Raw genomic sequence first — 12,265 nt, 5'->3', positions numbered from 1 at the left:
ATACACGAATTTTGTGATAAGCCAAATTTTTAATCAGTGGTTTTATTTTTTTATTAAAAGAAAAGGGTTAAGATTTAGGACAGGTTAATTGTAATACTAAGGACTGTACAGAAATTTAAAAAATTATATGACTTTACACATTTTTCAATCAAAAACTTTGATTATTGTGAATGAAAGAAGCTGTTATTCAAACTACAATTTCAGAAAATAACAGGAAGTATGTTTTGCTTAATTAGCTTTTTAATGACATCATAATTCCACCGTAAGTTCTGCAGGTGACATACATAAATTAATTAATTAAACCAAAAGAGAAAGAAAACATAAACATTTTTGTTAACTTTATCAAGAAGAAAAAAAAGGCTTTTAAGATATTATTTACGAAAAAATTATGTTTTAAAAAAATATGTCTTAAGTAAGCATAGGGGACTGAAATACGTTCGCTAACAAAAGGGGACAGGTTAAAAAATAACTCAAAACCACGCTTGAATGTCCCCTTAAAAATCACATCAGCAGCATTCCATATCCTGATAAAGAGTTTTGTATTCATTATAATACTAGTTTTATGATTGAAATAAATGCCTTAGTTCTTCGATATAAATAAATTTAAAAAACTTGAGGCAATACAATTATAATTTTCAAAAAGATCTGAAGAGCATTTGGGGAAAAACATCGCATTTGCAAAAAGGCAAACAGTTGTTTTCGTGTATTATGGTGTTACTTAGTGGAAATTTCTGAAACTTGTTAAGTATCTATCAGGAAACAATATTAGGAAACAAAAGAATGTAGCTTCAATTGGCCCAAATTTCTTCAAGTAGGTGTTACCCATTTTTTTAAACGAACATTCCGTAAAAGGGGACTAAGGAATCTAATGAGTTAAAAGGTTAAAGTTCCCTTAAAACTATTTCAGAAGTACCTGTTCTGAAGTTGTTGTTGATATCTCCTTAAATCTGTCCTTCTCAGATGTAAGAAATAAATATAAAAACGTTTTATCTGAAAGAATTTTTTTAATCTGAAAGAATTTGTTAGATAACGAGTTTCTATAAAGCAACAAATTGTATGAATGACTAGTCAAAAAAGAATTCATAGGTGGGTGTTCGAAAGTAAATGTAGGTCGTAAAATGCATTCTTTTATTCTAAATTCCAAAATGAAAGAAAAAGTAATACTTTTGTTCATTGACTCTTCCTCCTTTTCTTTTTAAATTAAATATAAAGCTTAGGCATATTCACAATCAATGAACAAAGAACTTTGCGGTAAATCAAAATCGTTCATTTTTTTTATTTTTTTTTACTAGTTTTCCTTCGTCTGTCAAACTTTAATGAACTTAGAAATGTTTTGAACTGGTTTTATGAAAGGTCTTTGCATTGAAGCTTATGCGTCATTTATTTTAAATTCTTTGGAATCAAAAATATTTTTCTTTTCGTTTTAAGTTGTACCGTAGCAAAAGTGCGGTTTTTCTGTTAGATTTATAATTATAATTTAATGATAAATAAGTAAAAGGAATTAAATAGTTATTTTTAAAAGCTTTAAAAATAAACTGCTATTTTTTGTCACTTCATTTATAGATGACGCTTGATAAAGAAGATCTTAGTCATATCAAACCAAAATGATTGTTAACTAAAGATCCTAAACTGAAATCATTGAAAAGTAAACTAAATAACTCTCAGAGTAATTTATTTAACTTTAAACCATATTATAGTTCTTCAAGGACTCTAAATTCGGATAGATCAGCTATGATATTCTTTTTATTCCCTTATATGGAGATGGATTTATTTATTCACATGCACATGTGCTAGTTGTTTTTTTTTTTGTAAATACATACACTTTTTTCAATTTGAAGAGTACCGCCGTGAACTGATCATTAAGACACGGTTCCCAGTATAACACCGAAGTCAAGCATCACTGGCTGCTGTCAGTGTGCTGGTGGGTGCCCACTGGGATAAGTCTGCGAAGGGACCGAGGGTGTGTGGTATTGATCCTCGTTAAACTGCTCTACTGTAAAGTGATTGACTTCTCCCGAGGTCAATGGGCTACCGAAGCATGGGGGTCATCCCCTCTACAGAGGATCAAAATTGTGACGGTATGTCTTCGGATCATTCTCAGGGATGTTTCCCAGACCGTCGCCAATAGCCAATTGTATAGCTCTACTGCAACGTAAATAAACTACAACAACAACAATTTTAAGAACAGATAGCACCACTTTGAGAAGAACAACAAAATATACAGCAAGTGTTTTGGCGATATCGCATGGCAAAGAAGGCCCCGTGATTTATTGTAATTAAAACAGTCAAACGTTAAACATTATTGGAGCCTCCATACTCGAAGGATATTGTCCTTCCGCCAAACATCCAGAAGCACGAAGATAGCTGGTTCAATATCCGTGTGCTGTCTTTCGCAAATACACGCTATCCCTTCCTAAATTTGACCAGATTTTACAGGATATTCCTTGAATTGAGCCCACGATTCTGTATATATATAGGCAGGATGCATCCTACAGTGGAGTGATCGTAAGACACGGAGCCCAGTAGAACATAAAAGTCAAGTGTCACTGGCAGTTGTCAATGAGTCAGTGGGGGACCCGGACCACTTTAATAGGCCTGTTGTTGTTGTTGTTGTTAATTTACGTCGCACTAGAGCTGCACAATGGGCTATTGGCGACGGTCTGGGAAACATCCCGGAGGATGATCCGAAGACATGCCATCACAATTTTGATCCTCATTAGGGGGGATGGCTCCCCTGCTTCGGTAGCCCGACTACCAGCGCGCGAAGTCGAGCACTTTACGGTAGCACAGTTTAGCGAGGACCAATTCCGCACACCCTCGGTCCCTACGCAGACTGATCCAAGTGGTCACCCACCCGCACACTGACCGTAGCCAGTGATGCTTGACTTCGGTGATCTGCTGAGAACCGTGTCTTAACGATCAGTCCACAGCGGGACATAGGCCTGAGAAGTGACCGAGAAGGTGGATCATCGGTCTTCGGTAAATTGATCTACCATAAAGTGCTTGATTTTGCGTGCAGATCTTTGGGCTTCTAAAGCAGGGGAGCTATACAATCTGTAAATGATTAAAATTGTGATGATATGTCTCCGGATCATCCTAGGGAAGTATTCTTGATCATCGTTAATAGTTTTATATAGCTATTTAGAGCGACAAAGATCGAAATTCTTCTATAAGTACTATATAATATGTAAAACAAATTCCTTTTTATTGTTACACTTACATAAGCAGGCTTGTGAGCTGATTTCTAAATACGGTTTATAAGCCTCAGTCAAGCTGAAGAACAGATAGCACCGATAGAGAAGAACATAACATGCAGCCATTGTAGCATGGAGGTAGCGGTTTCCAATTTCACCTTAACTATCTTCGCGATGTCCTTTTCTGTCTTGTACTATCTCTTCTTCAACTTGACAAGGCTTATTCAGTCAAAATTCGTAACGAGCTAAAAAACTGCATAGGTGTAGATTTTATCAATAAATATATGGATACATATAGGGTTGTCTGTAAATACATAGATGCGTACAGGGATTCAGGACTCGCTTATCTTCACGCTTCCATTTTGGGATGTTTGATCTGATACGCAGCAGTTAAGTTACCCATTTTGTTCACTGGTTATTTATAAATAGTCAAATACTCATTATTTTTATAGATTTTAGGATTGGTAGACGTTAGATTATAGTTTACATACAAATGAAAATAAATAAATAAATAAGTAAAGTAAATAAATAAATGAAACAAATAAATAAAATAAATAAATTAATAAAAAAGCTAACATACCAAAAACATACATTTAAATAAATAAAATAGAGCTGATTCTTACCTTTTCTAATGCTTTTTAACCATAGTGTTTAAGTTGTAATTGAAGCTAAAGTTCAAATTTCTCTACATTGTAAAAAGTGGGAGATCGTGAGTTAGATCCCCTCTGACCGAAGACTCCTCGTATTCAAAATGGTGACTGGTGCACGCTACTTCAGTACCTCTGGGGGTACTAAATCGGAGATTGATCGGGCTCTGGCTCTGGTCAAAATTATAATCTGCGGATGGATGGTGTGTGAATGTGTCCACCCCGTGAAACGGGATGTGACGTATGTATGTTGTCTCCAGATCATCCTCAGGGATGTTTCCCAGACCGTCACCAATAACCCATTGTGCAGCTCTAAAGTGTTAGGTAAATAAAATTATCGTACCGTAAAGGAAATTGGCGTATTGTTGCCACCGTTTTTGACGTTGAGGTAAACTAAATGCCTTTTTAAATATAGAACTCTAGTTATCGTGCAAAAAATTATATGAAATTGAAAAAATAAAATTTTTTTGGAAAAATGCGAATATTTTATTAAAAAAGTGCTTTTTCTTTAAACAAAATGTTTTTGCAATGAATCCTAAAAATGAATTCTAACGAGACTAAAAATATGTGTTGTCAATAAACAAACAAACAAAAATTTAATAAATAAATAATTGAAATTTAGTAACAAAGTAAATAAAAAATGCAACTACATACTCTCTAAAAATTTTACTTTACCTCTACACCAAAAGTGTTAGCAACTATGCACTAAAATTTTTTTTATAATGGAAGAGCCTTTTGCCCGCTTCTCATCACTGATTCGGCAACATAAAAGTAATTTTAAAACAATTTACTGGTTATTAGGATGATTTTTCATATGCTTTATTATTGGGATTGTTTATTTCGAGCCTTTTAGCTTAAATCATTATTTCAATAGTAGTAGATGTTACTGCTAAAGAGTGAAATCTGTTCTTCGAACCTGTTCAGCTTATAGCTTTGCACTGATTCGCGTATGTGTAAGCTTCATTCTATTCCTTTTTGACGTAGTTCTTAACATGAGCATCTCTTTCCTTTATCTCTGCTATCCTATATCATCTGCTTTTCTTTATTATTTATCAATTAATCATTCGCAATAGAGATAAAATGCACTTTTGAAGCTATTTATGATTAATTAATTTATAAAATATCTTTCCAATTGTTTATTTTTCACTTTAACGGTCTATCATTAATTATTTCATAGAATAACAAGTTATTTAATAAAATAACTAGTTATTTCATAGAATAACTAAGTAAAGTATAAAATTTTTTACTTGTTATATACTAAAACAGATTTGTCTAGTTATTTTATGAAAAACTACTTTACTAATAGCTCCAAACCAAACTCCACCACATATCACAACATATGTCATATTGGAAAATGAGTATAAAGTGGAAATTGAGTATGAGTGTTTGCTCAAATTCCATTTACTAACCACTAAGTTTACACGGAAATGTCCATAAAATACGTTTGCTAATAACTCAAAACTCAAAATCACGTATCGCAACATATGTTATTATTCTGCCATCCATGAAATGAAGGTTCAATTTTATATAAACCAAAAAAAAAAAAAAAAAAAAGAAGGAAAAAAAGAGGAAAATGATTTTGAGTGTTTACTCAAAATCCATTTACTAGTTAATACATAAATGTCAATATAATACGTTCACTAATGGCTCTAAACTCACCACATATCACAACATATGTAATATTTTTTATTCTGCTATTAATGAAATGTATGTTTAATTTAAAAATAAAAATAAAAAAATTATTTCTTAAAGAGGAAAATGATTCTCAAAATCCAATTTCTAACCACTAAGTTTACATGGAAATGTTCATAAAATACGTTTGATATTCGCTCTTAACTCAGAACCACGTATCACAGCATATGATATATTTCTTATTCTGAATGTTCAATTTTATATGAAACAAAAAAATTCATTGCACAGGAGGAAAATGATTTTGAGTGATGTACGTTCAGGCTTTGAAGAGCACTGTTCAGCTATAAAGTCATTTTATGGATGGAAAATTATCTTAAATTTACATAGAACATTTTATATACATAGAATTTTTTCAAAAATCTCTTTTTTCATAAATTTATGATAAATTTAAATTTATCATAAATTTAAATTTATCATAAATTTAAATTTATCATAAATTTAAATTTATCATAAATTTAAATTTATCATAAATTTAAATTTATCATAAATTTAAATTTATCATAAATTAAAGGTGCTTTAGATAAAAATGATTTTAAAAACACCCTACATGGAGAAGTCTGATGTCCTCCACTTATATAGTTCAACTTTGCCTCTTATCTTTATTTATTTATTTTTTAATTTAGAAGAGAAAATGACATCACTATCTGTAGAGGATTTTCTTTTCAAAAAAAAAAGTGAAGAAAAAAAAGTATATAAATGAAAATTTATTTTAAATAAATATTTTTAAAAATCTTTACGTTTCTTTTAAAAATTAATATCGAAAAATTGTGCGATAATTATGAAAAAAAATATTTGTTTGAAAAAGTAAGAAACTTTTAGTAGCTTTCATGGGCGTCATTAGAGTGGTATATGTCCCCCTCAATAATTAAAATTCTCTAAAATCCCTCCTTAATATTTCAGAGAAACAGAGAATATTTTCATCAATCATTGCAAATTTAAACTAATTAAATGTAAAAGCAAAAAAGAGATTAATCTTTTTATAGATGTTTAGAGAAAATTTAAGATTTTTTTTGGGAGGGGGGCGGTGATGAGCGAAATTTTGTGACTGTATTTTAATTTCACGCCCCCTCAAAAATTGGACATGTGTAACAGGACTAATATCCGGGAAGAAATGAATAAAAAATGAAACAAATATTTTGTTTCAAATATTTTAAAATCTTTTTATTCGTTTAAATATCTTTTTTCGCCATGAAAAAAAGACAGCCTTTCTGTGTGTTCTGTGTTGTGTTATGTTATGAAAAAATATCACTTTTTTCTGCGGAGAAAAGTAAATAAAAATTTTCAATTAAATGAATATTTTTAATGATCTTAATCAAATCTTAAAAAATAAATAATTAAAATAAAGATTTCTGATGTAATAAATGTGAATTTTTCTTTTTAATGTATGAAGTAATATTTATAAAGTAAATAAATATTTAACAAAATTGCCAAAGTGTGTGTAATGGAAGAGGTTATATTCATTCCACATTTCTGCCCTGCCACATTTATTTGTTCGACATTGATTTTTACTTATTTTATTTTTCTGCTTAACGCATATTTGGTGTAATTCTCTTATATTAGTGTTTCCCCACCATGTCTACAGATTCAAATTTAATCTTAGTGTTGTGCTGCCATCTGGTGGAATTCTACGAAACATAAGTCCAAAAGATACTATTTAAAGAGAATGCTTGGAATGTAATTGTTGAAATAAATTACTTTTTTCATTCATAATCACACAGAATTATGGAAAATAATTTCTGTAATGAAATTCAGACAAAGAGTCGAGGGAAGATGAGCTGGTTATTTGTAGTATGTGGAGTTAAGTGATGCGAGATTAATAATATAAATAAATTAAAGAAGGAAATGAAGATTGTAAGATTTGTATAGTGATGCTACAGAAAGGTTGCAAGATCTCAGTCATGTATTTATGTGTTAAATATCTTATCATGTTTTTAATTTTGTTATCCCGATAAATTTTTATAAATGTAATAGAAATTTATGAGTTTGTTTAAAAAAAAGCGAAAATAACTCTTAACAGTGGCTTTTAAATTTTGTTATATCCGTTTGTTGAACCAGAAAAATTAATAATTATATAGCTTAACTTCTAAATTATGAAAAAATATTTTTAAAGTAAACACAATTTCGGTTATGAAACATTATTAATTCTTCTTAAAACGCGCAGTCGTGGCCGAGTGGTTAAGGCGATGGACTCGAAATCCATTGGGGTCTCCCCGCACAGGTTCGAATCCTGTCGGCTGCGGTAAATTTTTTGCGTGAGAATTTTTTAAGTTGTAACTGATTTCTTCGAAATTTCTCCATTTAATGTTGTACAACCAAAGCAAATAAATTTTTTATATTTAAAAGACTCTTACTTTGATTTAAAAATGAATAAAATAACGAGAGACCTCTAAAATAGTATAAAATTTATACAGATGGGCAGAAAATAATTATTTTAATTTATAACTTAAGGATATAAAACTCATTTATTCAATTAAAGCTATAGGAATTAAACATACGAATGTTTTGAATTTAATTAGTTGAAAGGAAATAGATAAATAAATAAGTAAAAAAAAATAAGTAAAAGAAAACGAAAGAAAAATAATATATGTGTATATATAGATATATATAAATTAATTCTTAGATTATTAGATGCTCAACAATAATATATTAAACCGATTTAGACAAATATTATTTAAATTTTTTAAATTAAATTATTTTTAGGTATGTTTTTGTTTGAAATTTGAATAAAGATTTGAATAATCGAAAATTCTAAGTCAACTGTAATTATAAACTGTAATTAATGTACTGATCTTACCCCTGAATTTTATGTGAACTCATGTCCAAAGTTTCGGGAAAAAATATTTTTTCGCGGGGGAATTTTAGAAATAAGCAACCAAATCAAATGAAAATACAAAGTTTGACAAAACAAGATAATGACAAAAAGGTAATAGGACGAACCCAACACTATACGTAAATGGCCATTACTAAAAGATAGTCCAAAAATTATACAGCAAAATTACACTTGTGGAAGGTTTAATATGAAATATGACACCAGCTGACGGCAATATAAATATGACAAAGAACTCTCATAATGTTTACGTGATTGAAAAATGCTTTATGTAAATAAATCTTAGGTCGTGGAACAATTAATATAATTCCTTCATTTAGGTATTTTTTAGCATCAGCAGGTTTTTCAGAGGCAGGTTTTCCCTAATCTCTTCCGTGTATCTGAGGGTGCTTCCTTAAAGATATGCAGATTTCCGCGACTATACAATGTCACGCCGGCTTAGACCATGATGCGTCGAATTCCGTAGTTGTTCACTTAAATGACGTTGGAAATATGATGGTCTTGTCCCTGGTTTTCTACATATGAGAACACGTCGAGAATAATTGTTTAAACTGAATCGAAATCAGTGAAGAGATCATAAGCCCACAGCGTTTGTGTTTTAGATTGATATTGCCTTTACGAGTTCAGACAAGCTGTACTGAAACACAGAGTATCAATAAGGCACCCTGATTTTTTTAATGTGTACACTGTAAAATATTTCGGATAAAATTTACGATATAAAATACCGGCATTTAGGGAGCATCATTCGTAAAATACATTTAATCGTAAAATTCATTTTACGGTAAAATGTTATACAGTAATTTTTACAGAAGTATCTATTTAATTAAGGTGATTTAGTGATTTTACGGCGATGATTACAGTAAAAAGTTACGGAACATCAGATTTTCCAGTAAAATATTCCAGTAAAAATGGATTTTACGGCACGCTGAGTGCCGGTACTTTTTACCGTAATTTGATCCGGAATCCTTTACAGTGTACGCATCGCAAGAGTGTTGAGAGGCGTTGTCGGCCCCCGCCTTATTTTGATGGAGGACAGAGTGGATCTATTAAGGGCTGGTCGAGGAATATCTTGAAGCCGAAGGTACTCAACAGATGGAATAGCTAGCCAGATCCTAACTCAATAGAGCATGTCTGGGATGCTCGCTCTAGACACAACAATTGCAGTTTACAATCCTCTTTCAGAAATCTTCCAATTCTAAGAACTGTCTTGCTAGAGGAGTGAGTTTTATTGTTTCAAGATCTTCTTCCAAGCTTTAAAACAGTTGGCATCCTCATAAACAGTATGAGAGACCCTAGTGAGACTTGCATTGTCAGGCGTCCGGAATTTTATTTGTTACGGAAGCCTTTAGAATGAAACCTATCTGTTTTTAAGCGCGTCTGTTTTCTACTTGAATAACTTTTTACCTTGACCACAATTTTTCGAATTCCTAGGAATTACGTTAAATTGTTATTAGTTGAACAATTCTCTGGCTTGATACTGTGGAGAAAACTGCTTTGTTGTACAATGTTTTTCCCTCTAAAGTTAGAAAACTTGATTCGTTTGCTATTTGTTTCAATTGAGAATTAGAATTTATCTTTTAAACAGCATCGAAAAAAGCATTTGTATTTCGAAAATTCGCTCCGCACCAAGTTCTCTCTGTTCGCAGTTACGTTAAAAACCCAGTCCAAATAATCTTCTAAAACCAAATCTTCGTTGATTCATTCTTTGCAGAGTTCACGATGGTATACAAGCAAATTACGGTATTAAGTATACCTACACTTTAAGTGCATCATCCGTTTAAATTCATTTTACCATAAAGTATTATACCGCTATTTTTACAGTAATATTTATTTAGTTAGAGTGTTTCAATCGGTATTTTTTATCTTAATTTGATCCAAAATTTTTTACATTGTGGCTGTTAAGGGAGGTTAGACTGATCGGACCAAGTCATAATTTTCGGCAGATATGTATGTCGTAGAGGAAATCGGGAAGAGTTACAACATAAAAAAAGTCTCAAGACACAACAAATAAAAGAGAGATCGGGAAAAGGTACAGCAGGTAAAAAAAGTCTGAAGGAGAACACAACAATTAAAATAAAGCTTTAGAAGCGTGTTCTGATTTGTTTATTTCATTTGTTCTACCTACATTTGTTCTATCTTTCTAGCTTAGATTTGCTATATTCATTTCTTCATTGAAAGATTTGTTATATTTCATTAGTAAATAAGTATTTGATATTTTTTAGCAGTTATTGCCCGTAATATATTGTTTAACACTTTTAGATATTTATATATAGGTTTTAACAACTCGTTTAGATCCAAAATTTCAACACTTTAAAAAAATTAATAAGAAATGCTGTTTATAACTAAAGTGAAAACATTATAACGCAAACAGATAACAAACATTATAAAGCAATTAAATAATGACAACTTGGAAATTTTGTGCTTGAAAAATAAATAGATAAATAAAAAATATATATTTTTGCAAAAAATGGGACAAACCTCTCATGATTTTCATACTGCTCTCAGTAAAAAATTCCAGATCAAATTCCGGTAAAAAGTACTGGCACACTGAATGTAGCATCCTTAAAATCCAATTAACCTTTAAAATCCATTTTTGCTGTAAAATTTTCTACTGTAATTTTTACAGTAATATTTATTTAATTGCAGTGATTCAGTGATTTTATAGTAAATATTACTTTATATAAAAATTACGGTATATCAGTTTTTGTGGTATATATGTTGATTGTGGAGTGGATTCATTCTACGTTAAAACTGTAATAAAAATGTCAAACCATGAAAAACTTTCTCCTATTATTTAATTGACTCTAACAGGCATTTCAAATTATACATCATATTTTCAATTATTTTATAAAATTTTGTTTCGATTGGTTTACAAAACGATATTAGTCTGATATATAACTAAGCACTCAAGGGCTTGAGTAGTATATATAGGGTGATTTAAAATATACATAAATATATACATAAAAGCTTTATAAAGAGAAAAATGAATTAAAATAATAAAATTAAAATAATAAAATTGTAAGAAATAAGGGTGCCCACCGAAGCCCATGTCCGCCTTCTTAACTTCCGAATGAATGTAGTTATAACATGAGTATTTAGATATAATTATAGTTATAAGCGGGGAATTTAAATGCATTAAAGCGGCTATACACTACAAGATGCCTTCAGAGTCACCTGGTGGATTGTTCCTGCCTCAAAAACGGGACGAGAAAGAGGATAAAAATGAGTTGCAAAGTGTCATCAATTTTGTGCGAGCATTCTTACAAAGAAATAAACACACACTCAATACCCTGAGAAATAATCTCAGAGGGGAAAAAATACTTCCAAATTCGAATTTCTCTTTTGCTTTGTACATTTATTAAAATATTTTCTAATAACTAGTTATTGTTTTTTTCTCTATCCAAATCTTTCAAATCCAATATTACAGAACTGGATATTGAAAATAAACAAATGCAAGTTTTTGGAATTTTTTTAGCATTTTTTTCAAGGTGTTTAATTGTTATAAATCGATGATGCTCTGTAATTTTGTAATTTATATTTTACCCCGCTTTGTATCTTTTTTGAGATTAGAACATTTATTATGTAGATTTTTTAACAGGCCTAGTCTTGTAGCGCGTAGCCACTTTTGAATACCTAGAAACTGTAGCTGAAGCCTTTCAATTATTGGAAAATTATAATTTATGTTAGTAAATTATAAGAAATTATATGAATTAAAAATAATTAATGTTACATTTTTTGGAATTATGGAACTCTCAACTTTGGATTAGAAAGTTGAGAGGGTGGATATTAACTTTAGGGTTACTTAATTTAAGAATCTATGATGATATTTTGAACTTTTATTATTTACGTCACATATTTCTTTCATCATATACAAATCTAGGAAACTTAATTTGTTTAAAGTATCT

The 12,265-nt window shown here is 30.5% G+C and overlaps 1 non-coding gene across 1 annotated transcript; it reads left to right on the top strand.

Moving 5' to 3' along the window:
- The first annotated feature begins 7,690 nt into the window (after positions 1-7,690).
- Positions 7,691-7,772, top strand: TRNAS-CGA (transfer RNA serine (anticodon CGA)). Its single transcript has one exon. It is a non-coding gene; the product is annotated as a tRNA-Ser (tRNA).
- The last annotated feature ends 4,493 nt before the right edge of the window (positions 7,773-12,265 follow it).

The sequence above is a fragment of the Parasteatoda tepidariorum genome, chromosome 11, assembly GCF_982258835.1.
Source record: "Parasteatoda tepidariorum strain Cologne lab strain chromosome 11, Ptep-v5.0, whole genome shotgun sequence".
Lineage (NCBI taxonomy): Eukaryota > Metazoa > Arthropoda > Arachnida > Araneae > Theridiidae > Parasteatoda > Parasteatoda tepidariorum.
Note: the sequence above shows the minus strand (reverse complement) of the source record. Positions and strands in the feature narration are given on the sequence as shown.